This window comes from Nycticebus coucang, chromosome 4 (assembly GCF_027406575.1).
Source record: "Nycticebus coucang isolate mNycCou1 chromosome 4, mNycCou1.pri, whole genome shotgun sequence".
Classification (NCBI taxonomy): domain Eukaryota; kingdom Metazoa; phylum Chordata; class Mammalia; order Primates; family Lorisidae; genus Nycticebus; species Nycticebus coucang.
This window is the reverse complement of record NC_069783.1, coordinates 132,279,758-132,307,487: the sequence shown is the minus strand read 5'-3', so window position 1 is coordinate 132,307,487 and position 27,730 is coordinate 132,279,758. Positions and strand designations below refer to the sequence as shown.

Below are 27,730 nucleotides of genomic sequence, written 5' to 3'. Positions count from 1 at the left end.
ATATGGACACCAGAGAAAGGAGCAAACAGGGTTAAATGAGGAAAGAGTTAATCACCTCTGCCCTACATTTCTGCCATCCTGGCAGGCATTATTTCAGATGACCTTATTTTCTGCTGTTTTCACAAGTTTCTACAATAACACAATTATCATTGAAAAGGCCATGGAAAGTCACTGGTACGTCCTTTCAGGGATGATTAACTGTCTGTTGTTAAGAAGAGTGTTTCTGGGTGGTGCCTGTGGCTCAGTGGGTAGGGCCCCAGACCCCATATACTGAGAGTAGTGGTTCAAACCTGGCCCTGGCTGAACTGCAACAAAAAAATAGCCAGGTGTTGTGGTGGGCACCTGTAGTCCCAGCTACTCAGGAGGGTGAGGCAAGAGAATTGTCTAAGCCCAGGAGTTGGAGGTTGCTGTGGGCTGTGTAATGCCACGGCACTCTACCAGGGGCAATAAAGTGAGATTTTGTCTCTACAAAAAAAAAAAAAAAAGGTGTTTCTTTGTATTCAATATATTCAATATGCATTTATATTCACAAAATTTTACTAGTACATTTGTGAGAAAATGTCTTGCATTATTTATGATATATTTATATTTTTCAACATTTTGGGTGTGGTTTATATTTGTAAAGTCTGTATCCATACATTTCTAACTAACAATGCTTATTTAATTATAATAAACTTAGTAGCATGTCGACATCTTAAAAATATTTAAAAACTAACATTTAAAGACAACTGGAATTATGATACATAATTATGATACACATTCCAGACAACTGGAATTATGATACATGTAAGAATCTATTCTGGTTATTTTTTTGAGTATTAGTGCAATTAAATACATTATCATTTAGACATATTAAAATTATGTTTAGAATAAAATTTTAAGTCACTCATTTAATAAAAGAAAACCAAATATTTTCTCTTACACATGATGATTTGGTGATTAAAAAAATTATGTTGAATCACATGGTTAACAAACACAAATATTTTATCCCATTAAAAAAATTATAAAAACAGTAGAACATATTTATACATTATAATCCCAAATGTCTTTCTCTGTCTGACCTTTATATCAGGATCTTTACAAAGCTTCAAAAAATTCTATTTAGCTATTGACCTGTAACGAGGAGGTCAGATTAATTACACCATTACAAATAAGTATGATTATCTAGTTTCAATGCTAATTTCAAATATCAAATATGAAGCAAATACTACTGCATTTTTAGATAATAACATTTGATTACATCTTCTTCTTAGCAAAGTATCTCAAGAATGGATGAGAAAGTATCCAATGTACTCAGCCCTACTATGAAACTAATTTATGGTTTTCATATGAAAGCTATAACCCAGTTATAACCTAAGAATATGGGGAAGTGGGAGAGGAGAGGAGGGAGGAGGTTGGGTGAAGAGAGAGTGATTGGTGGGACCACACCTATGAGACATCTTAACAAGGGTACATGTGAAACTTACTAAATGTAGAATATAAATGTCTTAACACAATAACTAAGAAAATGCTGTGAAGGCTATGTTAACCAGTGTGATGAAAATATTTCAAGTTGTATATAAAACCAGCACATTGTACCCCATGATTGCCTTAATGTACACAGTTAATAAAAATAATAAAAAAAATTGATTACATAGTTTTACAACAATGCTGCAACATACTGTATATAGTAATGAAATTTTAAAATAATATATATGATTGCATAATAAACAAGAACTTACAAAAATTTGTGGAATATAGAAAATTCTAATTAGGAAAAATAAAACTTATCCCAAGATTACACAGGGTGAAAGTGTGATAAAGTCAGTGAATTTGGACACTGTTTAATTTTTAAAGTGTAAGTCACGCTTCTTAGGTCAATGTTCAACCTGAGAAGTACCATACAGTTATTAACTGCTGTTAACTTCACTGTGTTTATAAAAATCCATCAGAGGCGATAGGATTCCTTTAGGTATTCACTAGCTTCACATTTTACAATGCTTTTAGAAATCTTCTAAAAAATAAAAAATAAATTCTTACTTAACAGGGCTTATGCTTTACAAGTTCTTCAGAAGTTTATACCTCAGTAAACCATTTAAACTGTCAATCTGTTTTTATGAATTGGAAATACATGGTAGGAAAAAAAGAACTGCAGGTTTAGTAATGTGTACCTATTTGTCGTGAAAATACGTTCAGTTATGATAAAGATTAGAAATTCAAATTATCTGGGTCTGGTAATGAGCAAAACACATGGAGACTCGGGGACTGGGGAAGAGGGTCGTGAGCAAAGCATGTGTGTGATTGAGCTGGGGTAGCATCCGGGTCCACCCCAGCAGATGGCTGCCCATGGCGAGGCAGGCCTGGCAGGGCCACTGCCAGATACTCCCATTTTTTAAGAAAGATGGATAATCTAGATCTTTATATAAAATCTCTTTTTTGTTTTTTTTTTTTGCATGTTGACAAAAGGAAAAAGAAAACAACTATGTGCTTCAGTAAACATGCTTCTTCTTCTAAGTCACCTGGTAGTGACTGACACCTGTGTTACACAGGCGGAGTGCTCTCCGCCTACATCTCTATACCTACAGGGTGAAAGTTTAGAAACAAAACATTGCAATCTGTATTTGAAAATTATATATGCAAAATAATTTTATGACATCATCCTCTTAAAAACAGACAATAAAAATGTTGTCTGCGGACAGCTTGATTATACATAACTTCCTTGCTGTCAGACCTTTGCAGACCAACTTGTAGAAACCCTGCCCGAAACCCCTGAACTTTCTTTTTAAGATCTCTTATTCTTCAGTCATAGAAAAAAATATTTTTGTTTACCATTTAGGGAATAAGGCACGGGTTTGTTTCTAATTACTAGCTTATGATATTTTCCTGCTGAGTGGAGGACAATGATTCACTATGTTCTATAGTTATATAGATCTGGTAGATAGAGATATAGAAACTTCTGAGATAGAAGAGATTTTTTTGATATTTATCCATAGACTAATGTTATATTTATTTGTATTTAATATTCTTAGTATGTTTCATGAGGACAAATTCTATCCATACTTGGCATTTGTAAATAAATATGCCTTGTAATTATTTTTCCCTTCTTAACTGTTTAGGTGGGTGGAGAAAGAATTTTTTTTCTTTTAAAAGATGTTGAAAGGTGGTTGCAAAATGATATGCTTCTGCATTTTACGGTGTCTAGCATATAGTTAGCTAATACGACTGTGTAAACCGAAATAGGGTTTTCTCCAGGGGTCCTCAAACTGTGGCCCACGGGCCACATGAGGCGGTGTGATTGTATTTGTTCCCGTTTTGTTTTTTTACTTCAAAATAAGATATATGCAGTGTGCATAGGAATTTGTTCATAGTTTGTTTTTTTTTAACTATAGTCCGGCCCTCCAACTGTCTAAGGGACAGTGAACTGGCCCCCTGTTTAAAGAGTTTGGGGACTTCTGGAAGGGCAGCTTTTATCCCAGTTGCTCTTAGTCAGGAGGAAATTCTTCTTCAATTATATGGCTTAGAAATATGTGTCCTATTCCTTGGACTCTTCTTGTCTTTCGTATGAAGAAACTATGTGTTCCACTGAACCCCACTGTGTTCTTGTTACATGCACATAAAGTCCTTCACGTTTGTCTAAATAAGCAAGATGTGTCTCTGGCGTCTTGGAGTCTCTGGAGGCCTGGGGTTTGGATTTTCAGGTCACTACTTACAGTACTTCCAGAGAGCAAGAGCAGCGGGGGAGGGGCATAAGGCAATGGACAGTTTATTAATGTTAACATGTTAACATGTCATTATTTAAAAATGAATTAAATACATTTTAAAATTTATGGCATGATTTATAATATACTCAATATAATGAATAACTCAAATAAACAAAGATCTTTGCTCTTTTCAACTATTTTTCAAGAGTCTAATCAGATATTTTTAATTAAAAATAAAATTAAGGTAAAGATATTTTATCCAAGAGTCAAGACTAACAACACTTCCATAGAAGAGGGTTGTGGTTAAAAGACATTTCCACATCTTTCCCAGCTACTCAATATTTTGTGCCCCCAAGTGAAAAGTGCCTATGTCAATAATTATATTCTGAATCAGAGTATTTCTGATTGCAGTCATTACCAAAAAGAACTTCAATACTTATGTAAATTATAGACTATTTTCTTTGGATTCCAGTGAAGTTTTAAGTTAAAAAAAAAATTATCAGTGTTTTTACAGCAAACAATGTGGGGATATGTAAAACATTCCTAGTCTGACATAATGTTTATGTGTAAATTAATATATTTAGAATTCCATAGCATTATACTTTTCTTGAGTAAAATTAAATATGAACATACTTTAATATAAATAAAAATTAATAATAACTAGTATACCCTGAAATAAAAGGGAATATACATGCTTGAAATCTATAAAAAGCATAACGAGTGCAGTATATTTAAAAAAAAAAAATTGAGCTTCCCTCTGACTAAAAAGAGATGACCCAAAAGAAAATCGTTGCAATTTGAATGCCACAGACTCCCAGCTGTCCTTTCTGACTTAGTGGGTGACTAACAAGCAGACTAATTTAAGTTTAATATCTCTTCTGTTCATTTATTAGTGGTGTGAAGAAGCATTAAAAAGGCCAAAAGTCAGACAACAGGAGAGAGAAATAATAACATGCTAATAATCTGCTGAGCTGGAGAACTGTGCATATCTGGGAAGCGGGTAGACTCATTACCTTATTCCTGAGAAGGCATTCATAGCGCTTCAATTTTAACCTACCAAGTAATCTAAATCCATGTGCAATTTAGTAACTAAATCTGAGTATGTAACAACCAGAAAGACGCCAACATTTCAGCACACGTTTATTTCCTATTTAATTACTTAGAACTACATGCAATTACATTGCAATGAGGCATTTAGTGGTGTTTCACACCTGTTGGAGATTAATGTCATCATCATTTTATAATCATTCCTAATTGGATGGTGTCATCCTACACAGAAGAACAAAAATGTACGTAAGAAACCTGTAGAAAATGATTAAAACTTTAGGAAAAAAACTCTAATTTTCTGTTTGAAAGAAAACACACTGTGAACTACTAAATTAAATGGCAAAGACAATATTAAATTGAGCAATGTGAAAAAATAAATTGTTCCTAAGGCGTTTTAGTCTAAAGGTGGAAATCAGAAGACTTGTTTACACCTTTCAGATGTGAAATGCTAATGAGGAATGACAGCAGCTTCTAGGCAGAAGTTTTTAGAGTATGTTTGTGTCATGCAGATGAAAAGAAGGCAACTATAATTAGGCAAGCCGTTCTGATCGCTGGTTTGAAGATCAACAGTCCTTAGCCACTGGTCTGTGATCAGTGATTGTAAGACAACCAGACTACTGAGACGACAGGTGTTGTCAGACTAACTGGAGAAAATGGAGAGAATGCAGAGAGCGTGTGTGAACCAGAGCAGCGTTGAAATGTCAACACTTCCATAGAAGAGGGTTGTGGTTAAAAGATATTACTCATTTTAGATAAAAAAAAAAAAAAAGAAGTATCCTAATTGTACGAATGATATGCAATTCTATGAATAAGTCCGTGTAAAAGGCTGTGGGACTCTGGTTGTGCCCTCCTCAGGTATAAAAAAGGGGAAAGAATATATTCCCCTCAAGTTTGCAGTGAGAATAATTTTCTTGAATTATAAGAACAAAATGATAAGAAAGTTTTTCCTTGAGTTACACAAGTTTCCATTGATGCAATGTCTAACCTCACTCAAAAATATGTTCTCAACTCTCACACATAAGAGTGTGTCCGTGTATAATTTTGGAAATGGCAGAAGACTCTCCTGAAAGTTGGTATCTTTGATTCCAGATGTTCTGTAGACTAATGTTTGGGAAATGTGGCTACAAACACATTTAAGGGGATTCTTTGGTTCAGGACCTTTTCAAAGCCTATAAGATGCCTGTTCCTGGTGACTCTACAAAGTTGTGTGGGAAACAGATTCTGAAGGCTCCTAAGTGACCCAAAAATCTTTCATTCACTGAGTATTTGGGAGATGGACATGCAAAGCTCACTGTGGAGTCTGCTGCTCTTGTTTTCAAACCTGAAAAGCAGTTGCAATGTCTGTGATGTGGGGCAAGGACCATGCAGACAGTTTGCTTGGTTTCATATCCCGGCTCCTCCACTTACCACGTTACTTTCTCTTCAGCCACAGGCTGATGAAGTTTTTGTTTTATTATGTTATGCATGTTATTTATGTAAATCTTGTTATGTTGCATAGTACACATGAAGTTATCTGAATAGCACCTGCAGTCCTTTTAACTCATTTAAAAATAAACCACAGGTAAATTAGTGTATTAATTTTATTACTCACATATATTTTTATGTCAAAAACAATAATATTTCTTTCTCATGAGAATTATTTTTTGGTTCAGTGATCTTAATTATGGGTTTTTCTTCTTTTATTTTCAAAATTCACATTGACCTTCTTCAGTTGACAACATATTTAGAAACTCTAACCTCGAATTGTCCCTTGTTAGCTACCAGCTAAAGCATGATAAAGAATGGTGAAATTTAGTCAACATTGATTAAGGGGTCTTCTGGCTCCAGATAATCTGCTCTTAAATACTGTGCCATGTTCTTTTTATTCTAAGAGGCTTCAGATCCATCGTGACATGGACAAATGTTAATACCTACGCAAGTTTTGAATTTATAGAGAAAATGGACTAGAATAGCAATAATCAGAAGGGTGAATATTACTAGAAAAAGGAAATGTTCAGTTTTTTCATTGTTTAGTAGTGACGAAAAAGTCCTAATTGAAACAAAAAGTTTTTTCTTAATAGACATCCTAAAAGGCGGTATCTCATGGTTATAATTTACATTTTGAGGATAATTACTTATGTAAAGCATCTTATATTTGTCTGCCATCTGCATGTCTTTTTTGAAGTAATTTCTATTCCAGTCCTTTGCCCACATTTCAAATTCTGTGTTAAATCATTGCTAAGTTGTAAGCTGTTGAGCCCACATCACATGTTTCATTTGCAAATATTTTCTCCCATTCTTATAGGTTGCCTTTTCCTTCTGCAAATAGTTTGCTGTACAGAAGCTCTTTACTTTAATAAAATCCCTCATATTTCATTCTGTTTTTGTTGTTTAAGCTTGTGGTGTCATTTTCAAGAAATCATTGTCATACCATGCTTGTGACTGGGAAGAATCAACATAGTTAAAATGTCTATACAACCCAAAGCAATCTACAAATTCAACACAATCCCCCTGAAAATACCAATGTCATACTTAGAAGAACTGGGTAAAATAGTTTTTCTTTCATATGGAACTAGAAAAAATAAATAAAGAAGTAGCCAATGAAATCTACAAAAATTAACCCATGCTATATAAAAGATTTAAATCCAAGACACAAAACAATGGAAATGCTAGGAAGAAACTATGGGGAAAACTATTTACAATATCTGCCTTGGGGCGGGGGGGAATGGGGAAGAAGACACTATTGGTAATTCCAGCAACAACGAAAGTAAAGACATGGTATCTGAACAAGTTAAAAAGCTTCTGCACAGATAAGGACACCATCATCGAAGCAAACAGACAATCTTACAGTGAGAGAAGATACTGGCATTCTCTCAATTGAACAATGGGCTAGTGGCTTATGCAAGGTTGGTATGACTGTGAACCTTTAGAAAAAAAGTGCAGAGAATCACCAAAGAACTCAAAGTACACTTCCCATTTGATCCTGCAATCCCATGACCAGGTATCTACCCAGAAGAAAAAATTTATTTTATCATAAAGACATTTAAACTCATATGTTTATAGAAGCTCGATACACAATTGCAGAGATGTGTAAGAAGCCCAAGTGCCCATCCATACATGCCTGGATTAATCAAATGTGGTATGTGTATACCAAGAAGTTCTATGTAGCCACAAAAGATGGAGACTTTGTGTCTTTTATATTTACCTGGATGGATTTGGAAAACATTGTCCTAAGTAAAATATCTTAAAAATGGAAAGGGGAGAGGGCAGGAGGGTGGGGGATTGCCAAACTCTCACCTCATGGGCGCAATGCAGGGTGCACAGCACACCCCCTGGGGAAAGGGTTTAACTACAGCTTGAATGTTACCTAACAAATGCAAACAGTGGAACCTAATCTTTCGTACCCTCCTTTTAATCTGAGGAAAAAAATGAATGGAAAGCAAGCATCCCATGTACCCAATACTATGTTGAAACTAGCCGATCAGTAACTACAGGTCTGATATAGAAAAACATAATTAACTCAAGAAGAGAGGAGAGGCAGGAAGGAAAGAGGTCCATTAAGTTCCCGGCTGGGGGTACCATGCAGGGGTGTGTCACATATCCAGGTTCCCAGCTGGGGGTACCATGCAGGGGTGTGTCACATATCTAGGTTCCCAGCTGGGGGTACCATGCAGGGGTGTGTCACATATCCAGGTTCCCAGCTGAGGGTACCATGCAGAGGTGTATGTCCCATATCCAGGCTGAAGGACTCAGCTGGTACTCAGACTTTACAAACACAAATAATATAATCTAATTGCATTTACTCTCATATTAATACAAAATTTTAAAGAAGAAACTTTAATCATTAATTTTTTCCCCAATGTTTCTTCTAGGAGTTTTACAGTCTCAAGTCTTACAGTTAAATCTTTAATCTGTTTTGAGTTGATTTTGGATACCTATTTTCCAACCTCCCTTTGTTGAAGAGAATATCATTTCCCTATTATGTATTCCTGCCAAAGATCAGTTAATTTTATATACATAAATGTATCTCAAATAGCCCAAAATTAAAAGTATTGCTCAAGGGTGGCGCCTGTGGCTCAAAGGAGTAGAGCTCCGGTCCCATATACTAGAAGTGGTGGGTTCAAACCTGCCCTCCGGCCAAAAACTGCAAAAAAAAAAGTATTGGTTAAGATGTGGAAAAATTAGAGCCTTTGTACATCGTTGGTGGGAATATATATGGTTCAAAGCTGTGGGAAACAGTAAGGACGTTACACAAAGTTAAAAGTAGATTCACTATAGGACCTCTGAATCTCCCTTCTGGGTATATATCCAAAATAATTTTAAAACCCCAGTATCTCAAACAGATCTGTACTCCATGTTTATTGCCAAGATATGGAAAAAAACCTACATGAGTGGATGAACCAATAAAGAAAATGTGGTATATTTTGGAGGGGCAAAAATGCATTTGCATTTTAAGAGATGTTATGTATATATTACTTTTTAAAGTTGAATTGAATTATAGTAGCAATGTGTAGTATGATGCTGGGTCAAAAGATGGGGTCAATCAAGTGAACTCTAGTGTAACTATATGACAGGCAGGACAGTCAAATGGCAGAATGATAGCTGCCCTTGGAGGAGTGCAAGAATTTGGGAGTGGTACTTGAAATCTGAAAACACTGTGAAGGGCAGTGACAATGGAGGCGTGAGTATTCAACACAACCTCTGACACACCTCACTCCTGCTGACACTCCTGATCAGTTTGAGACAAACGGTGTTGTGAAAAGGATTGCCCAGGAATGCAAGTGGAGACTTTGGTCAACGTTGCTCAAGCAGTAGTTCTTGTAACCAGAAGTGTCTGGACACTGACGGTGACCACTTTGAGCACCTCTTGTGACTGCAGAATTCAAACGTGCCTTGTATTCATCTTTTGTTTTTGGCATATACTCGGTCCTTTTCCTTATCACTCTGCAGGTGCCACCATAAGTCAACTTCCCCGCTGAAATTTTAAGCTTGTTTGGTTGTGCCAAATGTGAGTGGGCCTGCAGAGCAAGTGGAACTCTCGTATACTACTACTGGGAATATAAAATGGTCCACTTTGCAGAACAGCGTCAGTTTCTTTAAAAGTTCAACATGCACTTATCGTATGACCCAGCTTTTTTACTACTAATTATTTTCTGCCCCCCCAAATGGAAGTGTATGTCCATACAAAGATTTGCAGACTGCTGTTCATCTCAGCTTTTAAAAACAATAGCTTTATTGGGATAAAATTTACCCTTTTAAATTCTACAATTTAGTAAGTTTTAGTGTTTTCCCAGTTGTACAACCATCACCACTATCTAATTTTAGAACACTTTCATAATGCCAAAAAGAATCCACGTGCCCATTAACTATCATTGCCCAAACCCTTGGTAACCGCTGCTTTACTTTCTGTTTCTATGAATTTGCCTTTTGTGGACACCTGATACAAACAGAATCATAATCTATATGGCCTTCTATGTCCAGCTTCTTTTATTTAGCATCATGTTTTCAAAGCTCATATATGTTGTAGCAGGTATCAGTCCTCTATTCCTTTTTATTGCTTAATAATATTGCATTGTATGGAGGCTATGTTAACCAGTTTCATGAAAGTATTTCAAATTATATATAAAACCAGCACGTTGTGCCCCATTAATGTACACAGCTATGATTTAATAGAAAAAAAAAAAACCTTGCATTGTTTTTGGCATATACTGAGTATTATGATTTTAATACAGTTTTTTTTTTCCTATCTTAAAAGGCATATGCATTTTTGGCACCCTCTGTGCCAAATGGGATGTCATTCAGACTTAAAAAGAAAGACGATGCACCACAGACAACACCACCTACGCACCTGGAGGACATGACGCTAAGTGACAGAATGACAAATGATGCGTTATGTCCCTGATAGGATTTGTCTGAACTAGTCATGCTAATAGACCTTGTGGATAGAATGGTGGTTGCCAGGGGATAGGGAGAGGGGAAAATAAGGAGTTTCTGTTCAATGGTCATGAACTTTTAATTACAAAAAGTTATCATGTTATAGACACCTATAGAATGACATCATCAGTGTAATTAAGAATACAATATTGTGCACTTAGACATTCATCATGTTAAGTGTTCTTACTGCAAAATAAATATCATTTTTCTTAATTTTTACAAGCATGCCTGGAGCAAAGTTATGGAGTAATGTAAGCTTGCCTTCTTTTTCTATAATTGATACGTAACTTTAACAATGCCCAAGCCAGTTTGAGACCTGCCACATCATTATAATGCCAGAGCCCAACTCACGGAAGAATGCGTCCTCCCTACTGCAGGCCCTTAAAATTCAGCTAACTTCCTCCTGGCCTTAAATTTCTGCTAAGTACTGAATTAACTAATGAATAGTGAGTCTACATACTTCACTTTCTGGACCAAACAGGCATTTTGTCATGACTGCCTGGGAAGTACCTTATTTAAAATGATGTTACTGGTCAGATTTCCACTTTAGGTTACTCTTGAGGATATGAAGGTGTTTTTTTTTTTTTGTTGTTGTTGTTGTTTGTTTGTTTGACATCTAATGATGCTACCGGTCAGATTTCCAGGACTTTAGGTTACTCTTGAGGGTATGAAGGTGTTTTTTTTTTGTTGTTTGTTTGTTTGACATCTCTATTCAATGGAGCATTTTGTACCTGTGTGCGCTATGTACCAGGCATTAGTGATACAGAGACTACTATCATCAATTTTAATATGTAGTTGCTTCCTGGATGACACACAGATTAAATAGAAAATAAAGATTGATAAAGGATTTACCAAAAAGCCTGTTAGAGTGTTTATTTGATTCATAAACTATTTTAAGGTAGACAAAACATCTGGCAAATTGTTTTTCCTTACTAAATTAAAATGTTGCAATCTTAACATTTTGAATGGATACCACCTGAAACAAAAATCCAATTTACATCACATGATTGAAAATGGTCATGTTTATATCCTTTGCTTGAATACTACTGATAATGCACGAAATAGTTAGATATTAATTCGATATATGGAGTTCAAGGTCTATCTCTTTGATTCGTCTTGCCATTTACTCTGTTTGTGCCTTCTGGAATTAAAAGACAAGACATCTTCTTTCCCATGACAGCCCCTTCAAAACCTTCTACACTTTGATGTTAGGATCAATGATTCCCAGACAACTTGAACAGAAATATTGCGTATGTTATCAAATAATTATAGAAATAGTTACCGGTGCACTGAATAGTAATGAACTTCAGCAGTGTGAGAATATTAACACTGAGATAATTCCCTTCCCTCACTTTCCTTCTTTGCTTTCTGTTAAATAACTCTAGTTCCAACAGCCTATTTTTTTTTGAGACAGAGTCAACTATGTCACCCTCACAGCAACCTCACAAACTCCTGGGCTCAAGCAATTCTCTTGCCTCAGCCTCCCAAGCAGCTGGAATTGCAGGTGCCTCCCATAACACCCACAACATTTTGTTGTTGTTGTTGCAGTTGTTGTTGCTGTCCAGCTGGCCAGGGCTGGATTCGAACCCTCCAGCCCAGGTGCATGTGGCTGGCACTCTACCCACTGAGCTACGGGCGCCGTCACCAACAGTCTTTTTATATGACAGAGTTTATAACCTTCCCACCATTCTATACCATCTCTCTTGTTTAAGTGTTTCCTGTAATATTTTAGAATTCCTGTTGAAGTGTGCCACTCAGACGCACAGTTACTGAAAATCTTATACAAAAGAGAATAATTCAGATTATCTCCTTTAAGGTCATGGGAATCTAATTGTCCTACCATGAGAGAATAACTGTGATAACTTTTCTGCGTGAACTACCTTCCAACCTGGTTAATACATTTTAAAGTAGTCAATTCATTCTTTCATCCCAGATAAATGGGATTATATTATAATACATACAGTTTGTATGCATAACTTAATGGCTCATTTCATATTCACTTTCTATTTGATGAAATATCATGAGTATTATTTCTTTTATTCACTCTTTCTTTTCATTCACTCATGAATGCACTGGCTAATATCAATTCAATTTCATCCACAAATTTTAATCCTGCTTTCTGTGATATTTAAGTTAAACAGAGGGTGAGTAGCACAGATACTTTACCTTACTGAAGTAAACAAGTTTTTAAAATTCAATCATGTAAATAGTTATAATTTCACATATTTATTATCAAAATTTTATTAGGCAATCATTCTCACTAGAATAATATGAGAAACGAAAGCCAGAGACCAATTGAACCCAAGACACAACAAAATTCTTATGTTCCCCAAATCTGACACAAACTCTTGAAGCATAAATCTAATCTATTATAAGATGGAGAGAAATGCAGCAATGGAAAGAATATTTAAAAACCTCAGGAGGAAAAAAGAAAAAAAAAATCACTTATGTTAACATAAACTGATTTCTTTCACATTATCTCTAAAAAAATAAAATGAAATAGTCTCTAGACCCAACTGTACAGTCTCTATGGAAAGTAGGATGGATGTATCTTCAAAGAACAAAAAGTAGACTCACTTTTGGACCTGCCAATCCCACTGCTGTGTATTTACTCAAAGGAAAAAAAAGTCATTCTGTTAAAAAGACATGTGCACTTGAATGGAACTGGACGCCATTCTTCTAAGTGAAATATTGCAAGAATGGAAAAACAAACACATGTGTTCAATCCTAAAAGGGAACTAGTGAATCAATACTTATAAGCACTTACGGAAGTAAAACTCAGTGAAAATCTAACAGGGTATGGGGAGGAGAGGTAGGGTAACCTCACCCCTAACTGGTCAGCACACTTATTCTGGGTAAAGGGCACACTTATAATATTGATTTCAAATGTACAAATGCAAATTATACTCTAAAATTAATAAAAAATAAAAATAGAACCCAGTAATACTCTAAAAAAATTAAAAATATAATTGAATTAAAATTAAATAATCATTCCACATTTTAGGTTTATTAGAATTATCTAGAAGGCATGCTTGAAATATAAATCACTAGGTCCTTCAAGCTAAAATTATTAAAAGGTAATTTCAAGAAATAGCACACATTTATCGTATTTTTAATAGTTACCAAGTGAGATCTAATTATTTCATCAAGATCTTTAATCACAATTTGAAAAATCAGTTTGAGATGTACTCTCTGGACCCATAGGAATATTTTGGAGACAGATTGAAATACAAGGCTTAAAAATAAGATATACTACCTATGTTGATTTTATTGAAGGGATAAAAAAGCTGAACATAAAGAGATTTGTAAGAAGGGTGTTGATATGATATACATTAATTATTTTACGAAATTAACTATGTAACTGATGAACAATATGACACAGTCATTTCAGAGGAAGGAAAAACCATGAATTACAACCAGCGGTTTTCAGAGTGGAAACTTGAGGAGTGCCTGATCATTTCATTTCAATACATTTCTGAAAAATTTCAAGGATCTATGAAATACTTCGCATTGAAAGGAGATGATCTTCTAAAGAGAATGGGATAAGGGATGAGTCCAATTTTCAGAAAGCTAATTTTACACTTGCTCTGCATCCTCTTAGATTTCACATAAATCATTTTCTTTTCATTAGTAGAATTCTTCACATTACATAATAATTGCTTTCCTGTAATTAATTCTGAGGAAAGTTTTGTACTGGAAAAATTGAAACATACAATTCAAAAATCTCAGGGCTTTTCACATCAAATTATTCTCATTATAATAATTGTTTTCATATTGTATGTGATAATTATGCTCTACTCATATTTCGAGGGATTAACAATACTGTCCTGACTAATGTGTTCTCAGGGCTTCTTGTGTTATTAGTTGGTATTATGATTAACTGTCAGTATGTTGCGTATGTAGCTGGCAATTCTAACATGTACCTTATCTTATTTCATTATACCTTTATTGTATGTATAATAATTTATTTCATTATATCATTATTTGAGTACTTATAAAAGTATATTATGCTTACTTATTTTGTAATATTTTATAATAAAAACTTCCACAAATGTAGCAAAGTTAAAAAGTATTGCAAAGAACACCTATATGTCCACTACCTAGATTTTATCATTAACATGCCTATCTATCAATTCATTTTATTTTTGGATGCCTTCCAAGGTAAAGTGCAGACATTAGCATATTTTCTTTAAATACTAGAAGTCAGCATTTCATTTCTTTCTTTCAAGATAAAATGAAATCCATAAATCTAAGTGTACTTTGCCTAAATTTTGATAAATGATTCTACTTGTATAATCAAATCCTCTGTCCATAGATAAAATATTACCTTATTCTTGAAAGCAAATCCATGCGCTTTCCACATCAATCCCAATTTTAGTTTTCCACTGTTCTAATATGTGTGTCCATTCTAAAACTTCATGTTAATGGAATTGTACAATGTATGAGCTCTTTTGAGTAAGGCTTCTTACCCATGTCAGATGTCATTGCATTTAAATAGCAGGCACAACTTTCATTATGAAAATATGTACATAGAGCTACTTGGGACGCTGAGGCAAGAGAATCACTTAAGCCCAAGAGTCTGAGAGTCTGAGGTTTCTGTGAGCTGTGATGCCATGGCACTCTACCAGGGGATGACATAGTGAGACTCTGTCTCAAAAAGAAAGAAAGAACGAACGGATGAAAGAAAAAGAAAGAAAGAAAGAAAGAAAGAAAGAAAGAAAGAAAGAAAGAAAGAAAGAAAGAAAAGAAAGAAAGAAAGAGAGAGAAAATATATAAATAGAAACTTCCTGAAAACTCATTACACTCCACTACATTTGTTAAGACAAAAAAACCTTGAAACTACATGGAAACAAAAATATCCTAAAATTATACTAGTGACAGAAACAATTTTGGGAATAATAGTTTTATTAAATGACAAACATGAAGAAATTGAATTTGAATTTGCAGTTCAACTCATTGTTGGATGGTGTTTCGTTTTCCAAGGTTTTCTTACTGGCAGAATCTTAATTATCAAGAATATATTGTTAAAAAGTCCATGAGCATTTTGAGAGTTAACTGAATAACATAAACTAGACAAACTGTCACAATTGTGTGATTATGAATCTACAGGAAAGCCCGAAGGTATTTGCATATATAACAACACCCAATATCAGATATGTGCACCTCTCAGTGGGCCAGCTGTTTGCTACCATCCTTCCAAACCCCCAGAGCAAACTGAATTTGCTATCTGATAGACCAATATCCCTAGAAAGACAATAACTCTAGTTATAATAGAAGGAATATCTAAACAAGCAAAAAGAAATCATTAATAATAAAATATTTGAATAAAAAAATAAATATATGTAACATGGTAAGAATTATAAGCATTATAGGAGGTTCTAGAATAAACCTGTGATATGAAAGAGTTACAGCTAGATAGCAATAGTCACACGCAGTGTAGATTTAAAATAAACTTTGTTGGGAAAGTACTTCAATGAAGTTTAAGTAGAGGAACACAACAATATCAAAAGGTTATCCTTGAGCTCACAACTTAGGCTATCACAGATGGGCTGCATCCACGATAGCCGACTTTCCAGTTTATAAGTCCCCACTTTTACAATGATTCACATTATGGGGTCCACAAACAGGGAAGAGTCATGCAAACACGTGAAACTAGAAGTTCTCCGTCTGAGAAAGTGGCCTGAGCAAGAAGGAGTGCTCCAGGAGCAGCCACCGGGTCAGCCTGTCCCTACCCGGCCACCCCCGACCTGCTGAATCAGCGGTTTAATAATCTGCCAAGAAGAGAAGAAATGACCCTCCAGGACTGTACAGACCCAGCTGTCCAGAGTCCAGACTTCAGTTCTCATAGAACAATTCCACGTTTCTCTGTTCATCTCTGCTTCATTCCAGATCAAAGAGGTTCTGAGACATTTGGGGGATGTGAGATCAATGATATCTCCTCCAGCGGATAACATGGGCAGTGACATACGTAACATGGTGAGAAGGTAACGGTAGGACCTACATCCTGGGAAGATGACAGGAAGCTGACTGGAGATTTTTGTGCAGACTCGCAAGGAAGGGATACATTTACCCCCTCCCCCAGCCTCCTAACTTCTCCATGATTACATGACGTGCTGTCTCAGGAATGAGACGTGTTATTACTTTGACTTTTTCTGGAGGAGTAAGTTGCACAGAAATACAATCATTATTATGTAGTTCCCATGCTTACCATCTGCAGACCAAGGATATCAGCTGTCACCTAAAGGAAAGTCTGTGTCCTCTGTCATGTTTACCCTGGTGCACACCGTCTGAGCAATGACAGCCAGCTATCTGCTGAGGTTAAAGAAAAAAAAATAATTAAAAAGTTGCCTTGATCCTTCCTTTAACACTCTTGGGTGCCAGGGTGGCGCCTGTGGCTCAGAGGAGTAGGGTGCCGGCCCCATATACCAGAGGTGGTGGGTTCAAACCTGGCCCCAGCCAAAAACTGAAAACAAAAAACAAAAAAACACTCGTGGGTGCCTAAGAACGCAGCAAAGCGTGTATATTCATGTGCATTTTACAATAGCTGAATAGAAGGGACTGGCTGATCTTACATGGTTATCACTGAAAAGGCTGGCCGAGTTGGTAGTTTCGTAAGCCAGAAAAAGAATTATGTTGGTTATTTCAGGGGGTTTTTTTGGAGGTTTCATTACCTTGGTGGTTTACAACGTGGATTTAGTGATTTGCAAAGGAAATGCTGGGTAAGGTGCTTTACTGGCTTTGTCAGTCCAGATGTTTTTCCTTCATACATCACTTCATACAGGCATTTGGAAGTGTCATAGGAAGATCAAATTTGTGAGAAAGTTCTTGCTTGTATTTCTAGAGGAAATGAACCGAATACTTCAGCATATTAGCCCTGGGTAGACCAATAATGTTACTTAGATAAACCATTAGTACCAAATGCCGAACCCTCTAACACACGTTCCACAAAACCCAAAAGCTATGTAAAGATGCATTTTTGTCACTTTTGAAGAGTGATGTTCTGTAGTGGTTGTTCTAAAACGGGGATGATTTTGCTGTAGGGACACATGGCAGTGTCTGGAAATGTTTCTGGTAGTCGCAGTTAGCAGCCCTGAGGAATGCTACCGGCGTCTGGCAGGTAGAGGCCAGGCTGCTGCGGAAGACATTCTGGTAAGGGAAGTAAGCCAGCACAGAAGAACAAATCTCACATGTCCTCACTCGTGTGTGGGAGCTAAATATTAATGCAACTGATGTTATGATGAAGAGAGTAGAATGCTAGTTACCAGAGGCTGGGAGTGGTGGCAGGGAGTCAAAGGGGGATCATTAATAAGCAGAAAAAGTTAGTACGATAGGGAGGATGAACAATATTTCATAGCACAACTATATATGTGTGTGCACATCTAATAGTGTTTTATTCTATATAATCAAAAACAACTTAGGGTACACTTAAAATGAATAAAAGCACGGGACTGGAATGTTCCTAGCACAAAGGAATTATAAATGCCTGGGGTGACGGACACCCCCATTCCCCTGATTTGATTCATACACATTGTGGGCGTGTATCAAAACTTCCCACTTACAGCCTGAAGCGACACATTCGTCCCAAGGCGGTGGCTGTACGAGAAAGCCTGGGAGGAGGCTGGGCCTGCGCGGTGGCCGTGACCCGCCCGAGGACCCAGCCCATCCCCACCCTGGCGGGGTCAGCCGGGAGGCCTGGCATTCTGCAAGGAGAGGGAAGCCAAGAGGCTGAGTGCCCGACAGGGGCTCTCGGCCATGGAGTGGACCAAGGTCCGGAGTTCCCTGTTTAAAAGGAGCTCTGGCAGCAGAGAAGCAGGGCGTAAGGGATAGAAGGGCACTTCAGAACAAGGACAAAGGCAGGAAGGCAGATGCAGAGGAGCAAAGCCAGAGCTGGATGAGGACAAGAGGCGGCGAGGGAAGGCTGGAAGCGGAGCAGACTGCTGGACACGTGGACGACAGAACGGGCTGCGTGGCCATGGCCCCCGGGAAGGGCCTGCTGCGGGGCTCGCCTCCGTTCCCGTGAAGCTCTGTCCTGTAGCAGAGAAGTGTCAGGCAGAAGTGCCTGAGAAGATTGAAACAAAACAAAACAAAACAAAAGCCTGACCAGAGTTGTCAATGAAACCAGCACCTCCCAAACTCAAAGCATCTGAGCAGCGAAATCCTGTTTTGTTCAATCGTCCTGAAGGTTATTACTTCCTGGCAGGGGGGATTCTGAGCGCTAATGACATTAGTCGGTTTGGGCACTCTTATTTACTGGTAGGTATGGTTTGGTTGTTTTTTAATCCCCAGGTCCCTTGCTCCTCTCAGAAAGTTCTAATAACTACCATGCGGTCTGCTGTGCTCCAGCCCACAGGGGCAGTTGAGGCTCAGGACAGTGGAGCTTTGATCATGGTCAGCCTGTATTTGATCCTGCAGTGTCTGGCCCCAGCAGGTTATTAGGAGTGTTCAGAACAATAAAGCTTTAGGAAACTACAAAAAACTCATGTGCAGCCCTTCAATGTACACAACTACTATCTACCCAAACTAATTTAAAAATAAATAAAAATATTTTAGAAGTATGTAATACCCATAACGGCCCACCCAAAGAAATAATTGTCTATTCCAAAACGTCAGTAGTGCGGAGACTGAGAAACTCCACCTCCTCCTCTCTGTGAAATCTATTGCTGATCCGGTTGGTTTTATAATCCTCCCACGGTCAGCCATAAAGCGCATCTGTTCTTGCAGGAATGCTCTGAACTCCAAATAGTCTGGCCTCCTTTTCTTCTCTCCTGTTTTTCCTACCTGGGGTTTTCATTTGGTAGCAAACACACCTGTTTTTCAACGATCTGCATGCTTTGAAGACATTGCTGAACCTCCCCCCCCCCTTTTCTAATTGCCTCTTGCCTTGGGGTTTTGGTGACTGACAGACTTCTGTGCTGCTGCCCCAGAGGCTGGTCCCTTGGCAGGTCCCCAGCTCTGTAAGGTACGTCTGACTAACTTGTTCTGGAGCTCACAGCCATTGTACATATGCTGTCCTGTTCAGGGTGTGGGGAGGGTTCCTCAACAGCCCTTGTGGAAGATTCCAAGCTGGGGGATTTTCTAGTTGTCACTTGGAAACTAGCAGAAACTCACCACCAGCCTCCTCTATGATCTGCTACAGCCCCTGGAAGGGATGATTTCCTCCAGAGTTTGATGTGTGGGGGTTAGATGGAGACTCTTTTCAAAACCAGGCATATTAAACTGGTCTGTATCCTTGTATTGCCATCACCTGTCCTATTTAGGAGTTACAGCTACTTACAACTAGTGCCATTTGTGCAAATGTAAAGTATACTGGGGAAAAGTTTCCCAGCAAAAGATATAGTAAGATACCATATTTCCCAAACCTGTATTATTAGGTAGTTTATTCCAATCAGAGATGGACTATCTGGATTAGGGTCCACTTTTCAATTGAAAAAAAATAAACCTTAATAAACCTTAATAAATAAACCTTACCTATTTATAAAGTCGGTGAATAAAAACTTCCATGTAATTGTGTAATGATGGAAGTTCTCTGATACAGTGAGCCTCTTTCAGAGGGACTTTACCTAACAAATGCACAATGAATCTCCAACAATTAAAAAAAAAAATTTTAAAATAACAGAATCAGCCTGTCCTACTGAGCTAACTCAAAGCAGATGAACCGAGGTTTTCTAAGTTCCCCAACCCATCGTGTCTGTGTGTTTATGTGTTCGAGGAGGAGGGAAGAGGGAATGAGCTTCCTGAGCATCCAGATCTGTCTCTTCTCAAAAGGCTACAGAAATAAAATATATTTGGAATAATAACCATGTTTAGCAATGTATATTTTTTAGGAGAGAGACCTCTACACCATCACCCATATGACATAATCAATGTGTTCTTCACTGATAATTGAAAAGTTTTACTTGATTGTATGCCAGAGCCATGCTTCCAGAACCATGAAACGTCGTGGCTGAATTCAATTTAACTTAATATTGGTGCACCTGTTCTGCTATAAAAGTTTATTGTCTAAATAATAGTGATAAGTGAGGCACGCAGGCTTGCGTATATTAACCAGCGTGATGTAAGCATTCCTAATTCTATATGAAATCAGCATGTTGTGCCCCATAAATGCTCTAATGTATATATGATCTATGTGTTTACGATTCAACAAAAAAAGAAAAAAATTACTAGAAAAAAACTAAAAAAATTAAAGAGATGTAAGATAATATTTTCTAAGAGTTCCTTTAGACCTGAAGTATCAGGGTCAGAGATATAAAATAAAATATATTGGCAACATTAAAAAAAATCTGGAACAGTTGGAAGTGCTTGTTTCTTTGCCTAGTTTGTGGTCCTTCATGTTTTGAAAGTATATCAATCGGTTAAACAAAGTACATGTTGTATATTTACCAACTAGTCAAATTCTTCTGAACTTCCTAAAAAAATATTTCCCAAAATTAATCATCTTATCATTTGAAGTGCATTTCAGTATCATTTATTTACCCACTTAAAAAAAATAAGTCAAACCATGTTAGCCGTTTAGAGGTAGCAGCAGTGAGTCCCTATTTGTGAAAAATTGTCCTAACACCAATGACAGAAACATTTGCATGTGAAAATATCAAACAATTCTATAAAAAATATTCTGCAGTGAGAGTGAGACTGCGTAATACCAAATCTCTAAATTAAACATGACCTGTTGCTGATGGCTTATCTATCTTCCTTCTAATCTCAGATATTTTTATAGTAATGACCATAAAATAAAATCTGAATTTATGTACCAGCAATAGCTTCTTGAAAATCCTGCTAACATGACGTATGTTCAAGAGTCTTCTTATATTATGTTTTTAATTACTATTGTTCTATATAAAAAACAAACTTTCACTAGATTTCCATTAAGTTATAACTATTGATAGATCTATTTTCATGTTCATGAGTATTTCCCATCTGCTTATATATCAATGTACTTCGAATCTCCCTCAGGCTTTGTAAATGACCTATGCTGGTTTTTCCACGGATAACAGATTATACAACATTTCTTTAGAGCAGTCAGGACTCGCCCTACGTGAGGTTGCTTTTTACCGCCTGGAAATACTTGAATATGTTTTACTTCTTCAGTGACTGATTTTCATTTTACTTCTTTATGCAACTCCCACCCCAATTCAGAATTTTAGCTATTTTCTTGAATCACACCTAGCAATTGTGACTAGTATTCAAAGAAATCACTTTTTAGGACTAGTTCAATATTTCAACTTCAGATACCACTGTACATATTTAGGAGACTTCTGCTGTTCCTCATTTCACTACCAGGGAGAGGAATTTTCATTTCATGTAAAATTTGACGCTCCAAAAATTCTTTAAAAACAAATTATATGTATTTTTTCATGACTGCTTTCTAAATTTGTTTGACGTTTTTGTATTTTCCAACATTATCTGTAGGTAACCTCTTATTCATTTGTGTACAATTATCTTTGACTTGGCCGTTCAAACTGCCCCATAGATTATAAAAGCATTTACCAGAAATAATATAACTATAGTACCAAATCAAAGAATCCCAGCCATTACTTTTATATAGTGAATTGAGTTGAGAGTGTGCACTGTGCTGATTGAATTTCATGAGCCCTTTCTTTTGTTGCATTTTGCTTTTTGTTGCCGGGGTTTGTGTTCGTTTTTCTCCAACCACCTGTTGAATGCTCTGAGATCACAATTAAAATTATACACTTTTTCTTGAGTTGGAATATAGGATTGAGTGTGTGAAGAAAATGGTGTGTCAAGTCTGTTGGGTATAATTCAAGAGTTTTGGCGGCGCCTGTGGCTCAAGGAGTAGGGCGCCGGTCCCATATGCCGTAGGTGGTGGGTTCAAACCCAGCCCCAGCCAAAAACCACAAGAAAAAAAAAAAAAGAGTTTTGGTTTATCGAGCTGATGACATGAAGCTGTTTTGATTTTCAAAGTCATGCAAGATCTTGACTTTGGTTCTGTATATGAGGGAGTTTTGGAAGTGAATTTTGAGAACTCATGCCCCTGGTGGGGCATGCGATGGGGATGAGGATGGGCTGCGATGCTCTTTTTTTTCCATAAGGTTATTATTGTCAGTATATCCGTATTTCATACATCATATTTTATATGATAAATTCTGTTGGAAGCCAAACACCGTTATTTTTGGTGTTAATTTTTTGTGTACATGGGCAAATGGGATGAGAGACAGGCCCAGTAGCAGAAAGAACTGCTGTGTTTTGTTTAACAAGTCAGGTGGAGTTGTACTCATCTGTACTCTCCTACATTAAATTCAAAGCTGCATTCATGGCTTAGTAGTTTTCTTTTTTATCTCTACAGAGAATGAAGAATTTTGATGTCTTTTATGACAAATAAAATAAAGGTGTAATGAAAGATTGTACATGGTTTATTATTTCTTAGGATTTTGAAGGTTTGAAGTTGCTATCCAAGACCTTGTAAATACTCTGATTTTTTTTTAGACTATATAAATAAGAAGAAATAGTAACAATTTGCTTTAAACGAGGGGACTTTAAGGAAAAAAAAGAAAGATTCATTGATAATTTGATGTATTGTGTGTTTGTGTATATATCTTTAGAAAGAAACAACTATTTTGAATATTTGAATGGTACAATAACCTGTTCATGGCTAATTTAAATTGATGATAGATTTGTCTTTCATTACATCTAAATTGTGGTATAAATGAAGTTTAAAAAAAATACCTGATAACTATTCATTAAAGCAATTAAAATGCACCATGTGTTCTGTTCATTAGAAATGCAGGAGGGATAATTAATTACCATTACAAATAGTTTGCTCACTACCATCTATCATGAAAATCCATTAATTATGTGTTTTATTTTTCATTCATTAAGAACAATTGACTACAGGTTCCGAGTGATTCATAAGTCTAGGTGTCAACAAAAATAATCGTTTAAAAATAAACTTTACCTGTATTATGTCATTAATCCTTAAAAGTATATTTATCAGGAAAAAACAGCAAACAAGGGTCATCAGGCATTCGAAAATTATATAGAGAAGTAAATTAATCATACATTTAATTCCAGTTTACTGAATGGAAATTGGCTACTTGCATGAATGAAACATATGCATATTTTTTCCTTTTCCTTTTCTTTTTGTGTTTTTCTGCTACTTGGGCCTCTGTGTATTGTATCCCAATAGACGGGGTTCATGGCACTAGAGTTGTCCTCCACTTCTCCTTCCCTCTGGATTATGCTCCTTCACCGCTCATGCCCTCTTCTCAGACGCAAACACAAGGAGACGTAGCGCATGTCCTGGAAAAGCGCTGGTGCTCCTCACCCCATCACAGACTGGACCTGGGAGCGGGAAGCCCAGGTACTTAAGCATGTTATGGAAGAATCTGTGTTTCTTTAATGCATCAGTAAAAGAGGAATATTAAATTGTGCTTAATATTAGAGAATGTACTGCACTAATGTTATTTATCAATCATAAGGGATGTTCTCATTGATTTGAGAAGAAAAATACTGCTAAGGTTTATCATTACAAATACAACACTTTGTATTCATTCATAAGCATTATAGTCACAAAAATAATTAAGTCTAGCAATATGTCAGATTATTTTGGGTGCAAGATTTGTTTATTTACACCCAAACTTTGGTATTTCCTAGAAAAGGTTGTTGGTACTCATATATGTGGAAGAAAGTGAATTCTTCTTTTGACTAGATTTTTTCCTCCCTGTAAACGTAACTTTGTGGCTTGTCCTCAAGCATTTTCACATGTGCGTACCACCTTTCCTTTTTTATTATGAGTATACTAGGGAGAACAAGTATTTTAGAAGTTTTCAGTGGAAGGAAATCCCTACAAAAGATAGATTTAGTTGGGTTTTTGTTGTTGTCGTCATTTTCAAAAGCCTTCCTAGGATTTGAGGGTATAAAGATAAAACATCAAAGAGGTTATTGTGAAAACGCAAGTAGGAGAAATGATGGGACAGATGGAGAATCGGAGGAGAATGACGAAGTGTGCTTAGAACGAATGTTCGCAGCAGAACGCAGACTTGCTACAACAAGTGGCACACGTCACAGTGTTAGTAAGTTCTAATGAAGTGTGGTTTGCAGAACAGCCGTGTTAGCTCAGGCTGCAGTTAGAAATGCAGAAACTTGAGCCTCATGCCCAAACATAAAAAAAGGTAATCTCGGTGGAAATGAAACAGGATTTGGAGGTGATTGTAAGAGGAGTTAGAGGCTAGGTATCATGGCTCGTGCCTATAATCCTAGGTCTCTGAGAGGCCACGGCAGGAGCATCACTTGAGCTCAGGAGTTCCAGACTCAAGTAAGAGCAAGATCCTGTCCCAACTAAAAAAAGAAAAAAATTAACCTGACATTGTGGCAGGTGCCTGTAGTCCCAACTCCTTGGGAGCTGAGGCAGGAGGATCGCTTGAACTCAGGAATTTAAGGTTGCCAACTCGGCTGAGGCCATGACACTATAGCCCAGGTAAAAGAGAGAGACTATGTCTCAAAATAATAATAATTAATTAATTTAATTTAATTTAAAAAGAGGAGTTAGAGGTCTCTGAGATTTTTTCTTTATTTACTTTTTACTCCAGAGTGTTACAGGGTTGCACACATTTTAGTCACCTAATTTTCTTTTGCACATTTTAAGTGCATGCTATAAGCATTCCGATCATCCAGAATGCGCAGACTGCACCCTTTAGGTGTGAGTTTACCTGCTCCCTGCTCCCCTTCCTCCCCCCCACTATATTTTAGTTAAGTTGTATTTTCATATGTTAAGTGTTAATTGACTAGTTGCAATTTAGTATTGAGTACAAGTGGTGTGTTTTCCCCCTCATTTTCGGCACACTTCACTTAGAAGAATGGTTTCCAGTTCCATCTATGTCATTACGAGATACTAGATTGCCATGGTTTTTGTTCATTTTTATGGGTATTACTCCATGGTACACAGATACCACATTTTATTGATTCGTGCACTGATGGTCTTTGAAGTTTTATTGCATTTACATAACTATGGTAGCCAGAGTTACAAGACAGCTCCCCTGACATCCTGTATAATCCAATCTCCTTGGGTATAGGTGGTAGCTGGGAATATAGCGGAGGTTATGTCATGATTAGATGACATGGCGAGAGTTAAAGTATTTTGTACATATAATTGGCATCCATAATCAGTTGAATTTGAGTTAATCAAGACAGGAATTTATTTTGGTGTGCCTGCCCTAAGCAGGTGAAGTCTTTAAAAGAGAATGAATGATGTCTCAAGGACATTATCTTGGTCTTCCTGAAGAAAGCAAACCACTACTTTGTGAACCACCTGTGAACTGAGGAGAACTGCTGTGCTGGGTCCATGGTCTTACATGGCATGAAAATAAATTCTGTCAACAGCCCCGTAAACTTGGAAGATGACTGTGAGCTCGAGGAGAGAACAGCAGCCCTAGCTGATACTTTGGGTACAGTCTCATCAGAGAATAGAACCCAGCTAATCTGTGCCTAGATTCCTGACCCATAGTTACTGTGAGATAATAAACAGATGTAGGTTAAACTGGTAAACTTAAAACTGTTTGTTACACAGCTGTGAAAACCAATATAGGCACCAAGCAGATCTTTTTTTTTTTTTTTTTTTTTTTTTAGATTTGGGATAGTTGACACAGATTTAGAGGATGATCTGAATGCTAAACCACCTGCCACACTTGTGTTACAACCTACAGGAAAGAAGACAGGCTGGTGGGCATGGTGGCTCCCATCTGACATCCCAGCACTCTGGGAGGTTGAGGCAGCAGGATGACCTGAGCTCCGGTGCTCCAGACCACCATGAGCCAGAGCAAGACCCTGGCTCTACTAAAAGTAGAAAAACTTCCTAGGCATTGTGGAGGGTGCCTATAGCCCAGTCACTTGGGAGGGTGAGGCAAGATATTCTTCTTGAGCCCAGGAGATTGAGATTGCTGTGAGCTATCATACCACAGCTCTCTACCCAGGGCAACAGAGTGAGACTCTGAAAAAAAAAAAAAAAAAGTGCTTTAGAAAAAGTATATAGTGAAGAGGTGTTAAAGGTAATCATCCTTCATAAATATTGCCTGGGGGTGCACATTCTTTTCATGAATTCAAATGGATTTTTTTAACTTGGAAAATTGATATGTTAATTAAAATTTTAAAATATGTGTTCACATACATCAATTGATTTGTATTTAAACCTGTCATAGTTTTTATGCAGTATACTGGTGAATGGAGACAGTAGCATCTGTACAACCAAGTTGATTTAACCAAGATGACGTCATGCTTTGTTAGTGGAGCAAAGAGGAACCCAGGTCTTTCCAGGGACTAGACAGATCTCTTTTGCTTACATCTTCCTTCTTGCTCATACTAATAACGGTTTATTATTCATTTGAATCCAGCCTTTATGTGATTTACGATATTGCTTACCAGAAAATTGCACTCTGAAAGAAGAAAAACATCTTTGATTGTAAAGACAGATACATATGTATGACTGGAAGTGAGTCTATTCAGCTGTGCCTAATACTTTATTTGATGATAAATATTGTTAATACTTTTAAGGTGGTCCTAGCCATGACATATTTTACGTTCCAAATGAGAACTGACATATCTTTTTTTTCTTTTTTTCAGTAGAGACAGAGTCTCACTGTCCCGCCCTCAGGTAGAGTGCCATAACGTCACACCGCTCACAGCAACCTCTAACTCTTGGGCTTACGTGATTCTCTTGCCTCAGCCTCCCGAGCAGCTGGGACTACAGGCGCCCGCCACAACGCCCGGCTATTTTTTGGTTGCAGTTTGGCCGGGGCTGGGTTTGAACCCGCCACCCTCGGCATATGGGGCTGGCGCCCTACTCACTGAGCCACAGGTGCCCCCGAGAACTGACAAATCTTGACATAGTAGTTATTTCCAGCAAACAGAGTGATTCTCAAGATTTAAAACTAGATTATTAATTAGGTTCTGTATTTGAGATATTTTCTCTGGCTAAAATTTATTTTTAAAAGCAAGAAAATACTTGAGCCATTTTCTGATGCATAGAGAAGCCCCTTTGTCTGTGCCCTTCGGCAGTCCGTGTATGTGTCAATATTTTAAGAATTCCTTTACCAAATATACATACTAATTTTTTTCAAAAATTCCATTTGTGTACATACATG

At 37.0% G+C, this 27,730-nt stretch overlaps 2 long non-coding RNA genes across 2 annotated transcripts; one reads left to right on the top strand and one right to left on the bottom strand.

The window, feature by feature from the left end:
- Nucleotides 1–16,202: 16,202 nt before the first annotated feature.
- On the bottom strand, nucleotides 16,203–17,346 carry LOC128583515 (uncharacterized). The gene is made up of 3 exons (XR_008379480.1): nucleotides 17,312–17,346; nucleotides 16,849–16,952; nucleotides 16,203–16,644 (listed from the first exon to the last, which is right to left on the bottom strand). It is a non-coding gene; the product is annotated as an uncharacterized LOC128583515 (long non-coding RNA).
- Nucleotides 17,347–18,714: 1,368 nt separating this feature from the next.
- Nucleotides 18,715–27,312, top strand: LOC128583521 (uncharacterized). The gene is made up of 3 exons (XR_008379485.1): nucleotides 18,715–18,893; nucleotides 23,782–23,955; nucleotides 27,210–27,312. It is a non-coding gene; the product is annotated as an uncharacterized LOC128583521 (long non-coding RNA).
- The last annotated feature ends 418 nt before the right edge of the window (nucleotides 27,313–27,730 follow it).